Genomic DNA, 20,929 nt, shown 5'->3' with positions numbered 1-20,929 from the left:
GCCCAAGAATGCAAAGCAGAGATCTTGTTATGTGTCTACTGCTACGTCTAGTGCTTTAAAAAGTACCTGGCACATGGTGAATACCCAATAAATCAGTAAATATCCCTTGAGTCAGTGAATGAATGAGTGAGTGAATGGGAGATGATGGTGATGATGGCAGTGGTGATGAACAGGCAAAGAAAAGAGCACTGGGAAATTCCCCAGCAGTCCAGTGGTTAGGACTCCACGCTTTCACTGCTGAGGGCCCAGGATTCAATCCCAGGTCAGGGAACTAAGATCCTGCAAGCTGCACAGTACGGCCAATAAATAAACAAACAGATAAAATAAAAACTTTTTTTAAAAAGGAGCTTCCGGTGCAGTCTACATATTTGTGTCAGAAGACTCTAAAACCCATTTAAAATAAGCCATTCACACATTATCAATGCCCATCAAGCACATCTTCCAGAGAGTTCCTGCTTGAAATTGTCCAGCTGTCCTCCTGTAGCATTGCACATTCCAGGCTGCTTTAGCCTCACAGAGATGCGTGAACAGCCCACGGTCACGCACCTTTCAAGTCAACAGTCAACCCTAAGACAATTCAAAATGCAACGCTAGCGTGGTAAAGTGTTGCTTTAAAACCACCTCTTCACAAATGTGGATTAAGAAGAAAACATTGCTCCTGTAAATCAATGAAAAACTTAGTATTTACAAAGTGAGAACAAAATAGACAGCAAAATTAACTTTCAAGTTTTTCAAAAGCAAACTGGAGGTGCCTACAAAATCTACAATGTTAAGATAATCAAGATGCAATACTAACATGGTATGTAGTTGCTTTAAAACCACAGCACATCTAAATTTTATAATACAGTCTGTTTCTAAGTGTTTTGAAGGCATCAAATGTGCAAAAAATAAATAAATAAAATTAATGGAGATAGTTATCATGAAAATGAAACATTTTACAGTGTAAATATTTATGAAATCCAAGTGGTACCTTACATTTCATACAATTAAGCCCTAACAATTTATCCAAATGAGCAGTTAATTACTTTAAGAATGAGCAAATATTAAGTGACATAAAAATTAAGATTTAGAGCAAATTCTTAAAAAAGCTTTCCTTTATTTTATTTTTTTTTTTAAAGCTTTCCTTTAAAGGAACTTTTTTCTCTAAGTCCTAATATCCAAATTAAAAACACTTTGATGTTTAACAATTATTGACAATGTATAAAATTCTAAATTTGGGAGTTAAATCTTTTTTATTTTTCTTTTTGGTTGCAGTGCTCAGCTTGCCAGACCTTAGTTCTCTGACCAGGAACTGAACCCAGACCCTCGGTAGCGACAGCACGGAGTCCTAACCATTGGGCTGCCAGGGAATTCCCCCAAATCCTAAATTTTGAAACTAAATAGAAAATTTTATTACCAAGTAATAGGTAATATTTTATATAAATGACAAAATGTGTATTAAAATCATGCTACCAATGGAAATAAAACTACAAAATGAGTTTCAGATAAGGTATTATTAAAATAAAAAATTTTAGTAGAAAAAATCATTTAATAGGAACTATGCTTGTAAAATCCTGTCTTATAAATACTAACCACCAGACACATCTGTTTACAACATTTTTGAAGGGTTATATTGGAAGTTAAGAAAATACAAGTTAAAAAAAAAGAAAGAAAATACAAGTAATCTGCCCAGAACTCAATGTAATTAAGAAGTGTTCAGTTCTGCCTCTCACAATATTTTCTTTTTGTGGACTGAAGTGAAACTGTTTTAGCTGAAAGGTTTCTAATCAGTTTAACTCAGAATAATTGAATCTGAGTTTTTGAAGAGACCCTGCGGGTCATCCATCTATCAAGCCTGGTCCCGCTTCCAATGTGAGAACCATCTCCGGTATCCTGATAGATGGACTCCTCCCTTCTCCCTAAATACATGGAGGGATGGGAAGTTCCCAGCTCTATTAGGGAGCACATTCCACTGGTAAGTCACCAATTGATAGATGAGAACTCCTTCCCCAGACTTCAGATGAGTCATCCTAAAACCTCCACTAATTAAGTTCAGCCTTTCCATCATTATCCGCACACACATTTTACACGCCCTTTCTACCGAATCGCCCTACAAACAGCAGCGGCGTTCACGGTTCTTCCTGGCTCTCTCCCTCCCTTTTAGACCATCTTCACAATGAAGCCAGAGCCACCTTGTAAAACAGAACAGACAGACAACAGCAGATTATGTTTTTCACTAAAAATCAAATGCACGTGGAAGAGAGTCCTAAAGGCTTCAGTCTGCATCACCCCACTCAGAGTAAAAGAGGCCACAGGCCCTCCCTGGCGCCACAAAGCCTGGGAAACGTTGGGGCTGAGTGGCAAAGGCAGGATGGAACCTTCTTCCAGAGTCCCCACGCGTGTATAGCTGGTTCCCAGTCCACTGAGCCAGACCCAAGAACCGAGCTTAAGGACGTCGAGGGAGAATTTGCTGCCGAAAGAAAGGACCTAAAATAAAGCAAAAGAATGGTGTCTGAACGCAGAAGGAAATGTTTACTGTCCAGAGGAGGGATCAGTCTTGAAACGTATGAATGAGGCAGGACTGGGTGCTACCTTCTTAAGAAACAGAAACCATTTGTCTACAAATGAAATGCGTACAGGTATCCTTCAGCACACACACACAAATGCTCTGTTCTATTTTTCTTAAAATAAGAAAATTTAAGAAATAAAACAAATAAAATAATAAATAATAATAAAATAATAAAAATAAATACAAAATAATATAAATATATATATATTTTATATATTATAAATATAATATAAATATATATGAATATATAATATAAATATATTTATAAAATATAAAATATTAAAAATAAAAATAAATAATAAAAATGATAATAAATAAATAAAATAATAAGGAAAATTTTTCTTAAAAGAAGAAGCTCTAGGAACTTTCCTGGCCATCCAATGGTTAAGACTTCACTTCCAATTCAGAGGGCACGGGTTCCATCTCTGGTTGGGGAACTAACATCCCACGTGTCACAAGGCATGGCCAAAAAAAAAGGAACTCTATAGAAGCATCTTCTATTTTTCCATTACGGATACAGAAGTAGATCACACCTTTTTCACTTTTCTCCCAATTCTACTAGAAACAAAACTACTTAAGTCAATGAGAAGTGGCAGGTGACAGTGTCACGAGACTGCACAGCGATGGGGACTACGGCCATCTGGCCCATGACAACCCATCCCAAAGAGCCAGCGGCTGCCCCGGGCCAGCTCATCACTGCCACCCGGGAATGCAGAACCCTGGGGATGTGCCAGCTGAAACTCCTTTTCAAGAAACACTGAAAATGTTGCTTTCATGTAAATTTTTCCACTTTTTACAGGTAGGCAACTAATTTACATAACCTGAAAATACTTGTCAGGGACATATTTTGCAGGCCCACCAGAGCTTAGCCACAGCCCAGAACCAGCCAGAAGCCTCCCACTTTGCAACCTTGGATGTAAATGATAAACCCCAAAGAGGACAATTTCAAATAAGCAACAGTCCCGACTCCCTGACCTGGGAAGGCTAAATCCTAGGTCTCGAGGGGCATCCATCTGCATGACCAACTTGCCTGGGACACCAGAGGCACAGGTCTGATTCTGGAGATTGGCGGGGGGGCAAGTATGCAGAAGGGACATCGTGGGCTTCCCTGGTGGTTCAGTGGTTAAGAATCCTCCTGCCAATGCAGGTGACACGGGTTCAATCCTTGATCCAGGAAGATCCCACAAGCCACAGGGCAACTGATCCCAGGCACCACGACTATTGAGACTGTGCTCTAGAGCCCAGGAGCCGCAACTACAGAGCCCACGTGCTACAATTACTGAAGCCCATTCACAGCAACAAGAGAAGCTGCTGCAATCAGAAGCCCGTGCATCGCAACTAGAGAAAAGTCCTCGCAGCAACAAAGACCCACAGCACAGCCAAAAATAAATAAATACAAATACTTTTTAAAATTAAAATCTGTATCATAAAATTTTCTTAAAAAAAAAAAAAATAAGGAGCATCATAAAAGACCATGCAGGCCATGGCACCCACCTTCCTGGTGAGTGGAGGAATTCTATCGATTCCTGCAGATCTATGGAGCTCTAGATTTGCAGCCAACCAGCCTCCAAACGCCACATCTGCCCGGAAGTTCATTACCACTCACCCCTCCCATTTCCCACAGCTCCGAAGAAAGTCCTTCCTATGAAACCCACAGTGGCTTCCTCCGGCTGCTGCTCTTCACTGGTCCTAGAGCTTCCTGAGAAGCTGATCAAGAGCACCCATTTCCCTGCTCCCTTTACATGTCAAGGATGGGTAGCATGGTTCCTACTAAGCTTCCTACTTTGACACTAAATATTCTTCTCTATTATAAGCAACAGGACACTATTCCCAGACATTCCAAACCATGCTTACTCTCCTCTGAGTGTCAACAGACTTCTAAAATCTCAGGTCTGGAAGGCAAGGATGAAGGAAACCAGGGATTAGGCAGCCTTGCTTCAGGAGCATTACCCATATTTTTAATATTTTATATTTGATTCTCATAGCAAATCTTCTTTGATTTGTGTTATCCTCACTACTTGGCAGATAAAGAAACTGGGTCAATGGATTTGCTGAAGGTCAGAAAACTGGTGCAACCAAAAAACCTCACACTAAGTCTGTCTGATACCAAAGGAACAACAGCATTGCTATACTTATGGGAAATGGCTTATCTACCATGTTTTCTCACTATTATAACTTACTGAAACGATCATTGTAAGCAAGTCTCTTCTTCCTGGAGATCTCAGGAATGAATCGCTGATCTCATCCACATAAGGCAAGAACAAATTCTCAAAGTTGTGTCACCATTTGACAAACGGTATCCAAATACATTATTTTTAAAACCTAGTTAATGTACTTCAAATATAAAAGTCCAAGCATAAACTAAATAAAATAGAAATTCATATGTGTATGAATATACTTAATCACCATCACTCCACGAGAAAAATGTTTTTCTTATTACCGTCTTACAGAGGAAACTGACCCAGAAAAGGTCAAAGGCAGGATTCAAAAACTCAGGCAGTGTGACTCCCCAAAAATCTAAACTTTAGGCTTTTCAAACAGGTGTCTCTGAGTCCCAGCTTTTGAACTTCGTGGAAACATAAGTGAAACACCTCTCCGAGGCTAAGTGGATATTCCTTCTGAATATTCTAATGTAGATGACACAAAGGCCAGTCAATACAAAGGTTACCAGCTACCATTAAAATGTGTACCTTCAATGTGTACTATATTTGTAAATAAACCCAGAAGTGTTAGAAAACTTCCTGCTTACAGGGAACCTAGTGTAAAACATGACAATTCTGCGAAGGAACATTTCACATTTTTTAAAACAGTAAGAAGCAAACTGAATCTTCAAAATCTCCTCCAGAGCACAGATTCCTCACCACATGACACTGACAGCTTACAGTGAGCTTCATTTAACTCATTATGTGTCTGGTCAAACAGTGTCTGTGGAGCCCCGGACACCGTCCTGGCAGAGGGGTCACGGGAGGAACAACAGACACGCGCACCAGTCTCTCGGAACTTCTGCTCCAGTAACCGCGGGCTGGGCAACGTGCCAACAAATTAGTACAAGCAGCAGAAAACTGTCAGGTAAGGGCAAGCACTTTGCAGAGAATTAAAGCAAAGTGACGTCTGTGGGTGGAATGTAAGTCGGTGCAGCCACTATGGAGAACAGTATGAAGATCCCTTCAAAAACTAAAAACAAAGCTACCATATAATCCAGCAATCCCACTTATGGGGCATATATCTGGAAAGGTGAAAACTCTAATTCAAAAAGATACACGCACTCCAGTGTTCATAGCAGTGCTGTTTATTTACAATAGACATGGAAACAACCTAAGTATTGATAGATGAATGGATAAAGCACAGGCAGTGTGTGTGTGTACAAACACACACACACAATGAAATACTACTCAACCTTAAAAATGAATGAAATAATGCCATTTGCAGCAACATGAATGGACCTAGGGATTATTATACTAAGTGAAGTCAGACAAAGAAAGACAATTGTCATATGATATCCCTTACTTGTGGAATCTTAAAAAATGATGTAAATAAACTTATTTACAAAACAGAAAACAGACTCACGGAAATAGAAAACAAATTTATGGTTACCAACAGGGAAAGTGAGAGGAGGAATAAATTTGGAATTTGTGAGTAACAGATACATACTACTTTATATAAACAGATAACCAACAAGGTCCTACGGTATAGCACATGGAACCATATTCAATTTCTCATAATCACCTATATTGAAAAAGAATCTTAAAAAGTATATACACAAATAACTGACTCACTCCATCGTACACTTGAAACACAGCATCGTAAGTCAACTACACTTGCATGCATGCTCAGGCCTCTCTTTGCGACCCCACAGACTATAGCCTGCCAGGCTCCTCTGCCCATGGGATTTTCCAGGCAAGACTACAGGAGTGGGTTGCCATTTCCTCCTCCAGGGGACCCTCCTTCAGAGGATCATCCTGACCCACAGATCGAACCCGTGTCTCCTGCTTTGGCGGGCGGATTCTTTACCACTGAGCCACCTGGGAAGCCCCCTTCAATGTAAAAAATGTTTCAATAAATATATAAGTAAATAAAAGAGCGATAGTACAGCAGGTGGCTGGGTGGCCACCACATATTGGGTGCTCGGGGACAGACTCTGGAGGCAGCACCCTGAGTTGAGACCCACAGGGCACAGAGGGGCCCAGGAGAGATAAGACAGACTACAGCCTGGGGAGCTTTGCCTGTGTGTGTTTTAGCAAAACAAGCATGAACTGCAGACACTGCAGCACCTTTCCAAGGAACTACCCACAATCATGCCAAACAGTGCTTTGGGAACTGCTCAAATTTCCTACTGTAACACTTACCCTGCAACCAACACATCAACTAGTAAGATGCACCAGTCAGAAGGGAAACAGCCTCAACACCAGAGGTGAAACCTGACCTTTCCTCGGTGGTTTCCTAGTGCCCAAGTCCCCTGAGCTGTTCTGATCTTACAACTGCCACAAGAAATGATATTCTCTAGTCTGTTCTCAGGGCTTCCCAGGCGGCCCTGGTGGTAAAGAACCCACCTGCCAACGCAGGAGAGGTAAGAGACATGGGTGTGATCCCTCGGTTGGGAAGGCATGGCAACCCACTCAGTATTCTTGCCTGGAGAATCCCATGGACAGAGGAGTCTGGCGGGCTACAGCCTATAGTATTGCAAAGAGTCGGACACGACTGAGGCTACTTAGCATGCACAATCTGTTCTTCAGCAAGAGGTCCTAGTTGGTTTGGAGTTCAAACTTCCCAGGCTTCAGCTTCTCTACCTAAGCTCCCAGCAAAGATGGATATACACTTCTCCACAGAGACAGGATCAGCCAGCACAACAAATTAAGGGGCATTTGTAAAAAGCCACTCAGATTTGGTGCCCACTGCCTGCAAGAACCTTGGCCACCAGCCCCTAAAGGAATCTACACCACCTTTCCCCGCTCAGGTCTGAACACAAAGAGCAGTTAATAGAGAGATATGGGAAACAGGCACATAAACACCAACCACCAGACCTTATCGCTCTTGAGATGTACAAGGGCCTCGAACTTACCCTCAGAGGAAGTGTAGCCCACACTTCACGTAATCATTCATTCATCTGGAATGAGCTGGCTGAAGAGCTGTCTTTGTAATTCAGGCACAGAACCCTGGCAAGATAAACAAAAAAAAAAATAGGTGGTGAGAAACAAGTTTTCAAAAATCAGAGTTTTGTAACTAAAGTTCAATTTCTCAGCATTCTGCCCTATCTTGGGCTTAATACAAAAAGGGAGCATCTGAGAAAAAAAACAAGTATTAATTGTGTGCGTGCTCCGTTGCTTCAACTGTGTCCAACTCTTTGTGACCCTATTGTAGCCCGCCAGGCTTCTCTGTCCATGAGATTCTCCAAGCAAGAATACTGGAGTGGGTTGCTATGCCCTCCTCCAGGGAATCTTCCCAACCCAGGGATCGAACCTACGTCTCCTGCATTTCAGGCAGATTCTTGATTCTTTACTGCAGAGCCACAGGGAAGCCCCAGCTATTAAGTGGCTAACTATAAAGGAAATGTGAGGGTCTTCCCACATTTTAATTGGAGAAGCAGCTATACTGCTTCATCCTATAACTATAAAGCCAAACCATTTTATAGATAGATATATGGAGGGAGGGGAAAAGTGGGGAAGGAAGGAGGGAGGAAGAGAAATGAGAGGAGATGGTTGGATGGATGGTTAAACAGACAGGATGGGCCACTATTCCACATGCTGAGGCTAGAGCAGTAAATGAGAGTGAAAGTCTCTGCTCTCACTGAGCTTTATTCAGATTGGAGGGAGTAGTCAAGCAAACAGGTAAATAAACAAGTAAAAATATCCTAGGGTAACATTTGCAATGCAGAGACACAAAACAGGGTGATGTGCTTGTGAGTGACAAGTGTCTAATGTAAACTGGAAGACCAAGAAATGGCCCTTCAAGATGGGAACTAAGTTGAGACCTGAATTTTTCAAAGTTAGTGAAATGATCCCCCAGCAGAGGGACCAGCCAAGACCCCAAGAAGCAGCAGGCGTCAAGAGCAATTATCATGGCCTATGGACAGAAGCTGCATGCAAGGGCATGGAGTCAAAGGATCAGAGTTTTGTTACTTATTCAGCAGGCGGCTTCCGGGTCCTCTCCTACAATGGAAATAATATTTTCTTCCTATGTTTGATATGTGGCACAGTGACATTAGAACTCGTGGCCCTGTTGGTCAACACACCAAAAAGTACCTCTCTTTTCTTTCACCATTTAAAGTGTTACACAGATGGCTTTCAGAGAATGAGACTTTTTTTTTTTAATGACCTATAGTTGATTTACAATATTGTGTTAGATTCAGGTGGAGACTTGTCTTTTCACAAAACATTATTTCACCCCTGCCATATACACAAGACACTATCTTATGATAATAATTGTATACCACGGCTCACAGTTCACAATCCTTGATAAAGAATACAGACTACGGAGCCAAAGGGTCAGAGTTCAACCCCTAACTTCCCCATGACCACCTCAGTGACATTATTAAAGTTGTCTGAGCCTCTCGTTTCTACAACCATAAAGTGGAAATGATATCTACTTTGCAGGGTTATTCTACATACACACACAGACTATAGCACACAGAAAATACTTAATAAAGTGGTTGAAAAAGTGTAATACTCAAAGTGGTGATACTTTCATTGTAACCAGTAACTACTGAGAAAGGTGTGATTATCAATGATTCATGCTGCAGAAATACACCTATATAACCGGGCACATTAGAGAGAACGATTTCCATTTAGAGATCATAGAATAGCCTATGGTGGACCTTTAAAAACCAGCCCAACTCCCTTCTCTAAAGAGAATTTAAAGCTTGAAGAAGTAGACTGATTTGCTCAAGGTGACATCATTGGTTCAGAGAAAAATCTTAGAAACCTAAATAAAAAATAGACTTGGTCTAGAGTGCCTACCTTATAAGATAAATCCTAAAGAGACATAGACTTCTAATTCTCTTTGTAATTAATCCAGGATGGACAAGAAAATATTTTTAGGTAGAATGGAAAATTAAATAAGTTTTAATAGACTCCACCTAAATACACTATACTGATAATTTTTTTAAAGGCCAAGAATTATCATACCTTACTGATGGCCTGATACTGACGGTTATTTCCTACCCAGGGAACTATAAAGTCTAACACCTGCCACACTTAATTTTTTTCAATGATAACAATAGATAACAAGCACCTACTATGTGACGGACGTCTCCAAACATTCTGAATACTTTGCCATTTCATGAGTGTGATAGTCTTTTATTGCCTACACCTTTGCATACATTGTGTCCTGCTGGGAGTGTCTCCCTGGAGAACTCCTAATTATCCCTCAAGATTGAGTCTAAGTGTCTCCTCTTCCACGGAGCCTTCCCTGATCTACCTTTCTCTCACCAAGACCACCCCCCACTTCACCTCACTGCTCTAATATAGACAACCACATTGCAATCATTTCTTTTTTCATTTGTCTGTCTTCTGGAGTAGATGTTGACTGCTTTGAAAGTAAAGGGTTTGTATTTCTTTGTTTTCCTGCTCTCAAGCACCGTGCCTTACACATGGGTGCTCGATAACACACAATGAATGGTTCAATGCAAGAATTGCCACATTATACTAAGACAACATGATTTAATTTCAGACTAGCTTTCTTTTCCAGTACGTTGCCATGACTTAGATTACAAATAAAAAGTTTACACCTTGACTACTGTAATAGTTAACATTATGGGTCAGCTCAATGAGGCTATGGTGCCCTGATGTCTGTTCAAATATCAGTCTAGATGTTGCTGTAAAGGTCACTCTTTAGGTGGAAGCAACGTTGAAATCAGTAGACTTTGAGTAAAGCAGATTATCCTCCATAAGGTGGAAGGGCCTCGGCCAATCAGTTGAAGGTGAAGCAAAGACTGGGGTTTCCTGAAGAAGGAAATTTGCCTCCAGACTGCAACATCAAAACCCTGCCTGGGTTTCCGGGCTCCTGTCATGCTGAACTTTGGTCTCATTGCTGCAACATCAATTTTTGCCTGAACTTCCAGACAGTTGGCCTGCCCTGTGGATTTCAGAGTTGCCAACTCTCCCAATCAGGTGAAACAATTCCTTAAAATTGACAGAAAGGGGTGTGTGTGTGTGTGTGTATGTGTATTTATGGATGTGAGAGTTGGACTATAAAGAAAGCTGAGCACCAAAGAATTGATGCTTTTGAACTGTGGTGTTGGAGAAGACTCTTGAGAGTCCCCTGGACTGCAAGGATATCCAACCAGTCCATCCTAAAGGAGATCAGTCCTGGGTGTTCATTGGAAGGACTGATGCTGAAGCTGAAACTCCAATACTTTGGCCACCTCATGTGAAGAGTTGCCTCATTGGAAAAGACCCTGATGCTGGGAGGGTTTGGGGGCAGGAGGAGAAGGGGACGACAGAGGATGAGATGGTTGGATGGCATCACCGACTCAATGGACATGAGTTTGAGCAAGCTCCAGGAGTTGGTGATGGACAGGGAGGCCTGGCATGCTACAGTCCACGGGGTTTCAAAGAGTCGGACGTGACTGAGCGACTGAACTGAACTTATATATATATATATTTATATATATATATATATGAGAGAGAGAGATGTGGTGTTTCATCAGAGCAGCAGCAGGCTCGAAAATCACACTGCGAATTCTAGCATCCACTGGTGGTGTCAGCGTGAGAACCATTAACGTTGTCACAGCAGTAACAGTATTCATCACTTACAGAAGGACACACTGAAACCAAACCCTACAGGCCTGCACCAGTCACAGTAAGACAACCAGAGAGACTAAAGTGCTCCAAGCAAAACAGCCCTTCTCCCAGACTCAAAACCCTGAGCCCAGGGTCTGTGATCTGGTAACATCCAGACAGACTGAGGAACAGAAGTATAGAATTTCGAATCTCTTGATCAGATTTTTCACTCCTGAAGAGACACAGGTTCGATCCCTGTGTCAGGAAGATCCCCCAGAGCAGTAAATGGCAACCTGCTTCAGTGTTCTTGCCTGAAAATTCCCTTGGACAGAGGAGCCTGGTGGGCTATAGTCCATGGGGTTGCAAAGAATCGGACACGACTGAGCGACTGAACACGCACACAGTAAATGAAGCCTGTTGGTTCTGTTTCTCTGAATATCCTGATATAATTACTAATCATTTTGGATTGAAATGCCTTAAGGCAGGATTATAGGATGTTTAAGTTCAGAGTATATCAGTTTAAAACTCTGTTCACTTTGCAGATGAAGAAAGAGAGGCCTAGAAAGGATAACTCAGACCTGTCACGCAGAGCATGAGAAGGAACTTGGACGAGAGCTCAGATCACCAAACCACCACCTCAGTTCTGGTCCCAGAGCAGATGACACTGGTTTTGTCTCAGTGACAAATGAGCGGTCACCAAAGCGCTCTTCCTCTGATCCCAGGGTCCCCCGCCTGACCTTTTCCCCTTTCTGTCTGAATTCCGCAGCCACATGAACAGTTCACTCTCATCTAGCTGGGAGGACCTCAGCCACCTTCGATGAGTGGATAAGCTCTCAACAGTGGAGACTGGATTTAGCTGCCAGTGAGTGTCATGTTTTCAGAGGAGTCAACAAGGGGACAGGTGCTACAATCTCCTGCAACTCCAGAAAGGTCTGAGAGGTGCTGTGTGTAAAGTCTGTGAGTTTCGAGGCAGTGCTGGGTAGACTACACCTGCCATAAAACTCTAGTGATTCTATATTATTAGTTACACAGAGTATGCTGATCACCTATGAGCATAGGTGGGCAGACTGTGTGGACACAACTGTCCATCAGCAGATTCACTCACGCTCTTTCAGCATGAAATCCTGCCATCCTAGAGCCCCTGAGCTGCCTGCTTGCCACCATGATATCACTTTAATTTAAATGAATAGCGCTTACACTTCTCTCTCTTGAGGTTTATGATAAAAAGCTGGCCCCATGCCTTCCCTAGAAGCTGACTGTAGTTGAACCTTCAGCTGTATCAGTTTAAAAAAAGGGGGGAGGGGCCCACATCTAAAGAATGGCTAAAGCATTCATCAATCTAGAAGCCTGTGGCCAAGCCCTGGTCTAAGTGCACAGTGCCCAGTGTTTATAAAACTTTCACTGCTGGGCCAACCAGGTCAAGGAGAAAGTGCTGGGGAAGAGAGAGATAAATGACTACTTCACCACGCCCTGAAAATAGGCTGCCTGCTGCCCAGCTCGGTAAGAAGAGTGCATTTCCTGCTGAGAAATTTCCCATTTATATTTATATTTGGAGAAGGAAATGGCAACCCACTCCAGTATTCTTGCCTGGAGAATCCCGTGGACAGAGGAGCCTGGTGAGCTGCCATCTATGGGGTCACGCAGAGTTGGACATGACTGAAGCAATTTAGCATGCATACATGCATATTTATATTTATGATATATATATAATTTTATTTATTTATTTATGTTTGGCTGTGCTGGGTCTTCGTTGCTGCACAAGATCTTTCTCTAGTTGCAGCGATCGGGGGCTACTCTCTTGTTGCAGCGTGTGGGCTTCTCATTGCGGCAGCTTCTCTTGTTGTGTAGCGTGGGCTCAACAGCTTTGGTGCAAGGGCTTAGTTGCTCTGCGGCACGTGGGATCTTTCCAGACTACTGATCAAACCTGTGGTCCCTGAATTGGCAGGTGGATTCTTAACCACTAGATCACTAGGGAAGTCCCCCGCTGAAAAATTTCTCTCCAAAACTCATGCCTTCTTCAAATTAAATCCCCTTTGTAACCACCACCTCTCTGACTATAGGCACGTCTGCAAGTCTCTGGGTTTCCTTTAGCCTTGCTCTCTATCAGCGAGGCAGCTTATCAAATCAGTCTCCGCCTGGTGTTTGTGCTAAAACAATACAACACGTGGGAGGTGTTCCAGGAGGCAGAACGGGTCCTGGAGTGAAGGGAACTCCCGCCTCTGTGAACTCCTTGTGTGACCCAGGTCTGTACCTGGCTGGGCCCACCAGCATCTCCGTCCACAGGGGAATTATTTCTAACCTGCATCTCTTGGGTCCGCAGAGACTTCAGAGCCATGATGAACAAACCCCTCTGTGACTCCCAATCCGAGGCGGGAGGAGGGGTGTGCTGGAGGCCTTCATTAAATGACAGTCTTCACCAGCTTCTCACTCACACTAACACTGTTCCCAGAGAACTCATGGAATCAGATGCTGCCCTTAACAAAAGAAGCAGGTACTGCCGCCCAGGAAGCTATAGCTTGTTAGAAAATCCATCCTTCTGACAAAGGGATGGCTGATTACAATGAAAACAGGAAGTTTCAGTCAGTCTTCCTCAAATGGCAGACTTCTGTACCCACGGAGCACAATGTTTATGCTTACCATGAACCAAGTCACCACAAGTCCCTTGTTATTTATAAAACAGCTCATGTAAAACACCAAAAACAAACAAACAAAACCAAAAAACAGCTAAAAGAAATACAAGGCATATCCCTCTGGGGTCACTGTATTCCCCAGGGTGGTGATCCTGTCGGCCAATCTGGCCCCTGGTTAGAATAAGTGTTCCCCAGGATTCCCACAAAGTTCATGTTTCCAGGGACAAAATTCAAGGATGCAAAAGTTGGCACATTATACCTTGAATGCCTACGTGCAGGATCTTTATTAAGTTAATTCAATTCAGGAAGTATCTGATGAACCTCACTTGTATTCAAGGTACCACGCTAAGTATTGGGAGCATGATGGTGATCAAAAGCCTGTGGATAGTCTCACCAGCCTGTGAACAAGTAGGCCATCAGCCATCGCTCCGTGTGGAGATGATTATGGTCCAGAGGGGCAGATGCTATGGAAGCCCACAGGGGTGGCTCATGGGAAGACACTACCAAGCATCCCAGCCACTCCTTGCTAAGGCAACAGAAACTGACTTAGCATCCATGTCTTAAAGCCACCACTAGATTTTGACTTCTAGACGAAGAGATGACCCCCATCCAGTTGCCTGATGGTCACGTGGAGAGTGACTTTCTTCAAGAGATAACTGCAAGGTAACAGGCCCTGAAAGTGAAAAAGTTGCTCAGTCAGGTCCAACTCTTTGTGACCCCATGGGCTGTCCATGGAATTTTCTGGGTCAGAATACTGGAGTGGGTAGTCTTTCCCTTCTCCAGGGGATCTTCCCAACCCAGGGATCAAACCCAGGTCTCCCACATTGCAGGCGGATTCTTACCAACTGAGCTCTCAGGGAAGCCCTAATCACCTCCAAAACCACGGCATCTGTGCACCACAAGTTACATTCAGCATCAGGGCGGGCTCGCACCCCATTTATGACACAACCCTAGGTGTCTGCGGAAAACTGAGACAATCAGGCAATCACCTCGTACAAAAGGAACTTAACACAGTGTGGAACAGAGGCCGTCTGGATGACTGTGGCTGGACCGACTATAGCTGACAAAGAACTCATCTCAGTAACAGTTAAGTTCCAATAGCCACAACATGTGATTCAGGGTGCCATGAATGAACCAAAGATGAATCAGACCCGGCACCATTCACCATCCAAGGGCCTAGAGTTAGTAGGGGAGAAAAGACAGCAAAGACCTCACACATTATATAAAGAGGCAGGATAACCTGGCCATCTGGGATGGGAGCAAGACGACACTGTGAAGAATGCCAGAAACTTCCCTGAGTTTAAAAAGTAAAAGAAAAATCACCGAAGAAAACCAAAATCCATTAAATCTATCCAAAACAGGCATTCTCCACAGCAACACCACTCAGATCAGCAAGCCAAACTACAGGAAGATAAGAGTTTGACTCCAGCTTAAAAGGAGAAGAAAACAAGCACGGCAAAAACAAAACCAAACCAAAAAAAACCAAAAACATTAACCTCTACAACAGAACAAACTATAGATCTTCCAAAAAAAAAAAGCTTGGAGGTTGCAGAGCATCTGTTTGCAAAGATAATGGCAGACCCTGAATCCCCAGATGAGAGCAGGTGGGGATCAAGGAAGACCACTCAGGGGTGACACCCCCCCCCGCCAGAGCATCGCCAGACACCACTGGGGAGCAGCTCGGACGAGAAGGACATGATGCCAGGCTGCGTAAAGCAAGACAGCCTTGCCTAGGGACCCGGCCTTGAAGGACTGTCTGACTTGGATGTGGAACCAGGGGGGGGCCCTGCACTGTCATAAGGGGGATAGCACAGATGAAGGACAGAGAGACGGGGAGGCCAGAGACACAAGACACAGAGAAGCATCCAGTGTGATGAAGCACAGCGTGGCGTGAAGGTGGGCAGAGAGGCAGGTGAGGATGGAGCCCCTCCAAGCCCAGGCTGCCACTTGCCCTTTAGTCAGGAGACAGCGGCAGGCATCACAAGCCAGCAACCCAGCGGCACTAGCCCAGCACCATCCACCAGGATGGAATGAACACTAACTGTAGCACATGATGATGAAAATTCACAGGGAAATCCTGAAGTGTTTGTCAAATACAAGGGTGTTCATTCACAAGAAGCCTGGAGCATGTGGTGAGGAGTGAGGAGCAAACCCCTCCATAATCCCTGACTTGGGGTCATCTATCGACCTCTCTACACGGGATCCCCCTGCATGCAAGATGGAGGTGATGATGCCCTCCTCCCAGGACTGTTGCGAAAGCAAAGTAATAAAGTATATCTTTCAATTACCTGACACGGGGCTAAATCCAAGTCAATAAATGTTAAATACTAGATGCTAATTCTTGTCCCAGTTTCTAGGATACAGAAAGAAATGTAGACTTGTCCAAGGGAACAGCGTGAATAAAAAAAAAACTTTGAATTATTTTTACCAAGCGCAAGGCTAGCGAGATGACTCAGTAATACCAAGGCCAGGCCTCCATGTCCGTTACTAACAAATACTGTAAAACATTTAAAAAGAAGTGTCTTTCCAGGAACTGAGTAAGTGGGTAAATTAAAAATCAAAAGGAAAATGTCAATTAAGAAACTGGCACAATTTGACTGGGCAATTATTGTGTTTCAATATCAACAGTAATATTCTGAAACTATTTTCACAATATTCTAAAATCAAGAGTAAATAATCAGGGCACGGAGGCCTTCTCCAATCCCAGACCAGCAAGGCAGCCTCTGAACAGGCAGGCAATTGTAGATCTGTGTCCGAGTTTAGCGCAAGACTGAGCCCTACAGGGCTTCTCTTCTTTAGAAATAATTACCCATCACCACAAAAGGAGCTCAGCACACATTAGGAGTTTGTAGAATAATCAACTTCTGGTCCTTCGGGCCCAATGTACAATTAACTATGGGGATTGTTGAGAAATGATCATAAATTATGGCAAATTTATTAAATGTGAATTCTGGGTATGCAAGATAAAAAGGATTTGGGGAAAGGATATGAATTTCAAATTTTCAGCAGGTGGATGTGACTGAGGGCGTAGCTACGCTATTCTCCTAATTTTGCTCTTCTTATGGCCAACCATTCAGCAATCAAGCTCCACCTTCTCTCCCGGGACAGAATCAGAGTCCAATTAGCATCAAATTACAGTTACTGGCTCTAAACGATCTGTACCTCCCTAAACAACTATAATCACAGAATTTCCTTAGACTGGAGGTACTGCAGACATTTAATTTTAATTACTTCAGCATAGAATCAGCAACATTATTTCCCACAGGTATCTTATTACCTGTTCTCTCATGAGGATGAACAACCAAAATGTCAATTAGAAGAGGACTATACATGGGCAGGGTTGGGCAGAGGATAGTGACATACACATTTACGGATTTTCACCATGTGAAACGCATTTTCAGAGACACAGTCTAGGAATATAATTTGAATCAAAGTTTCAGGGCCCATAATGAATGTTCCATTCCCCTTCTACCTCCTGGACCACCCACAGGAACTGCACTGCCCAGGCCTCAGACCTCAACCCAACTACTATGAATAACTCCTTCCAAGACTTCCCTGGTGGTCCAGTGGCTAAGAATCTGCCTGCCAACGCAGGGGACACGGGTTCAATCCCTGGTCCGGGAAGATCCCACATGCCTCAGGGCAACTAAGCCCCTGTGTTATAACTACTGAGCCCGAGCTTTGGAGCCTGGGCTCCGCAACAAGAAAAGTTACTGCAAAGAGAAGCCTGAGCATTGCAACTAGAGAGTGCTCACCACAACTAGAGATGACCCACACAAAGCAACACAGACTTGGCCCAGTCCAAAATAAAGTTTTTAAAACATACCTCCTCCTGGCTGGAACCTAAACTGCTGGCTGCTGCCCAGCCTTGCTCTCCACCTCACTTCTAACACCTCAGGTGTCCTGCCTGTTCTGGCCCCACTAACTATTATCTGTATTCTCTCCTTCACCATCATTTTATGCTAAATTCCTTTATCAAGTCTTGTTCTCACTTCACGTGAAACCCCAGGGACTCCAATTGACATTAGGAAAGGAAAGAAGAGGTAGAATCATTATAGTCTCAACTCCCAAGGAAACAAAAATAAAAAGACAAAGATGGAGGTTTTCTTCAACATCTGGTCTCTGGATTTTTTTTTTTTTAGTTCTAATGTAGTGACACAAAAAAGCCAATATTCAAAAGAAAGCTGAAAAAAAAAAAAAGCCAATATTCTATTTAGCTTACCTTTCATCTTTTTGTTATACCAGGCCTTGATGAGGTTCTAATGCATCAGCGTGCTCTTGAAAATCTTTTGTATGAATGAGCCAGAAGGTTCATTATCAACTCAGTCTTGCCTTACTACCTTCCACTCCTTCCCTCCCCCAGTAGGAGCAGACAGCAATCTGGGAAGAGCTGGAATCACATCCCCGATCCTGTGTGTTCTGCTCCATATCCCGCCAGCACCCTGCTGTCCTCATCCAGAATTGCACCTGCTCTAGCATCCTTGTCTAGACTACTGAGATCCAAAGCATCTCTGTCATTTTACCAGATGCCCACTCCATCCTCCAACTCCCCAAGGCCCTGCTCATGAGGTAGACACTGGGGATCCATCTCCAGGTCTACTGACAATCCTCTAAGATTCTAATAACATTTTAACCAGCCCTGGGATCAGTCCTCAAGGCAGAAAAGTACATCAATCACAGTTTAGGAAGTAACAGTCTTACTCCCTTCAGTTCAGTCACTCAGTCGTGCCTGATTGTTTGCGATCCCATGGACTGCAGTACGCCAGGCTTCCCATCACCAACTCCTTAGTCCCTTCGGAAGAACTTAACATACAAGAAAAGGTGTATCATACCAACAAGAGCCTACGGTGTAGCACAGGGAACTACACTCAAAATCTCGTAATAACATATAATGGAAAAGAATCTAAAAAAATAGATATGTGTGTATATATATGTATAACTGAATCATTTTGATGTACATCTGAAACATAACATTGTAAATTGACTATATTTCAATAAAAATGTAAAAATTCTAAAAAGATGTATTGGTAATAATTTGAAAAAAAAAAACATTAAATAAACTTATCAACAGACTCAACTTTTAAGATTTTTTTTGTTGTTCAGTCACTAAGTCGTGTCCAACTTTTTGCAACCCCATAGACTGCAGCACGCCAGGCTTCCCTGTCCTTCACCATCTCCCAGAGTTTGCTCAAACTCTTGTCTGCTGAGTCAGATATGCTTAAACCTTTTCCAGATGTTATACAGTCATGGGACATTAACTATTTTACGAAAGACTAACTTTATAAGTAAGTTAACTCTGTTATAGAGAGGAGCTCAAGACTAAGTTTATCATTAGGCATTGTCTTCCGGTTAGAACCCTTCAATCCACATCAGAGAGTCAATAATAATACCAGCTGTTGATGGGGCATGAAGGAATAAGATCTGCGTAGGACCTGGCATCTTGATGGCTTCCTCAATACAGGATGGCACCGGCAGTGGGTCTTCTTTCAGACTATTAAATTAGTATTTTGGTTGTAGGTGGATCAACTAACAAGTTGCTTTGGGGAAAACACCCATAAGTCTCTTCCTCTGTCCAAAATCACTTTGCGTTTTCTACCTACCAGCCCCAAAGGACTTGGCAGGGATTACTGATGCCTGAAAATCTTTCATCTCTGGAGATGAAAGGTGCTGACGAGTACTTGCTGGGAAGCACTCCCACGCATGCCCTGCGGGGAGATTCAGAATCCTGCCAAGGGTGTTGACTGCAGGTGGGAAAAGGTTACCTTTGAGGTAGAAATTAAGATGGACTTTTTTAATCATCAGGAGGTAGGGCTGCTCACTACCAAGCAGAGACCAGCGACCCTTCAATTCTCATTTTTCCTCAGGTGCCATACTGGGTGTAACCTTGAGCCTTACCCTCTTGCTCTTAGGAATCCAGGTTAAGTACACAGAGCGCCTACAGAAACCAAACTGGAATGGAAAGATTTGTGTATCACAATTACACAGTGGGACTTGGCTATAGTCTCAGGCCCTTCTATAAAAGGAGTCAATCAGAAATCAGAAAAGGACCATGTAGAACTGAAAACGGATAACAATACAATCTAATACAGGGTCTTTCTAAAGTCCTTAAATTTCCAAACTTTAGTGACAGATTTTAGGCATAACAAATATCACTTTATGAGTGGTATCAAAAAGGTTTAGTTCCTAATAGGGAATATGGATTTTGTTCATTTACCTACCACGGAATCTGTAAGAAACACTCTGCTGGACCCCCATCCTCCGCTGTATTCTTTGACTCCCCTGCTCTCAATTCTCTGCCTCTTTCTTGAGCTCTTCCACCTCCACCCACCCCCCTGGATGTTCTTCAGCCCCAGGCTGAGTCTTCATCTCATTACCTTTGATATTCTTTCTGGTGACTTCCAAACTCATGGAAGTCATGGCTTCCACTCTCACAGATCAACACCAAGTCTCCTTCTCCAGTTTAAGTGGAAGAGATGGCTCGTCTCAGCTCCAGACACACTGAGGGACTTACTGGATGTGCTTCTTCAAACTCAGGATGACCCAAACTAAAGTTATTCACGACTCCAGCCCTGCGCTGCACCCGAGTTACTTGGTTCTCAGAGCCCAAGCCGAGATAACAGCCCCTCGAGCAGGCCAGTCTCACCAGATTCAACCCACCAGCTACCCTAGTCTTGCCCTCAGGTTGCAGGTGCAGGCGTCAGCAAACCCTCTGCTTCCTCGGTGTCTCTTTCCTGTGTGTTTCCTCTCCTCTGCTGTTCTGCATTCATACATACCACAGACGACCCTCCTGTTTCCTACAGGAATACTCCAGTCCTCCTCCATCCACAAGTCTCTTCTCCAGTGGTCAAAAGAAAACTCTAAAACAGAAATCAGATTCTGTGACGCTTCATCCATCACAATTAAAAATCCCAAACTTCTTTGAGCACACGAAATTCAACTGATGCTTCCAGCTTCTGTCCTGCCAGTCGCCAATGCAGACTCCTCAGGGCCCATGACATCCTATATTCTCCATGCCTAAGCACCTTTCCTGCAAC

General features: G+C 43.2%; 1 protein-coding gene across 6 annotated transcripts in view; it reads right to left on the bottom strand.

The window, feature by feature from the left end:
* Positions 1 to 20,929, bottom strand: part of TIAM2 (TIAM Rac1 associated GEF 2) — a 237,449-nt gene that overhangs the window by 138,293 nt on the left and 78,227 nt on the right. For 5 of the 6 annotated variants that reach the window (XM_043457336.1, XM_043457334.1, XM_043457341.1 and 2 more), the window contains one exon: positions 7,608 to 7,701. The gene's annotated coding sequence lies outside the window, so the exon portion shown is untranslated. Of the gene's footprint in view, positions 1 to 7,607; positions 7,702 to 20,668; positions 20,853 to 20,929 lie in introns of those variants that run through there. The other variant, XM_043457337.1, reaches the window with a different exon arrangement.

This window comes from Cervus canadensis, chromosome 33, assembly GCF_019320065.1.
Source record: "Cervus canadensis isolate Bull #8, Minnesota chromosome 33, ASM1932006v1, whole genome shotgun sequence".
Lineage (NCBI taxonomy): Eukaryota > Metazoa > Chordata > Mammalia > Artiodactyla > Cervidae > Cervus > Cervus canadensis.
Note: the sequence above shows the minus strand (reverse complement) of the source record. Positions and strands in the feature narration are given on the sequence as shown.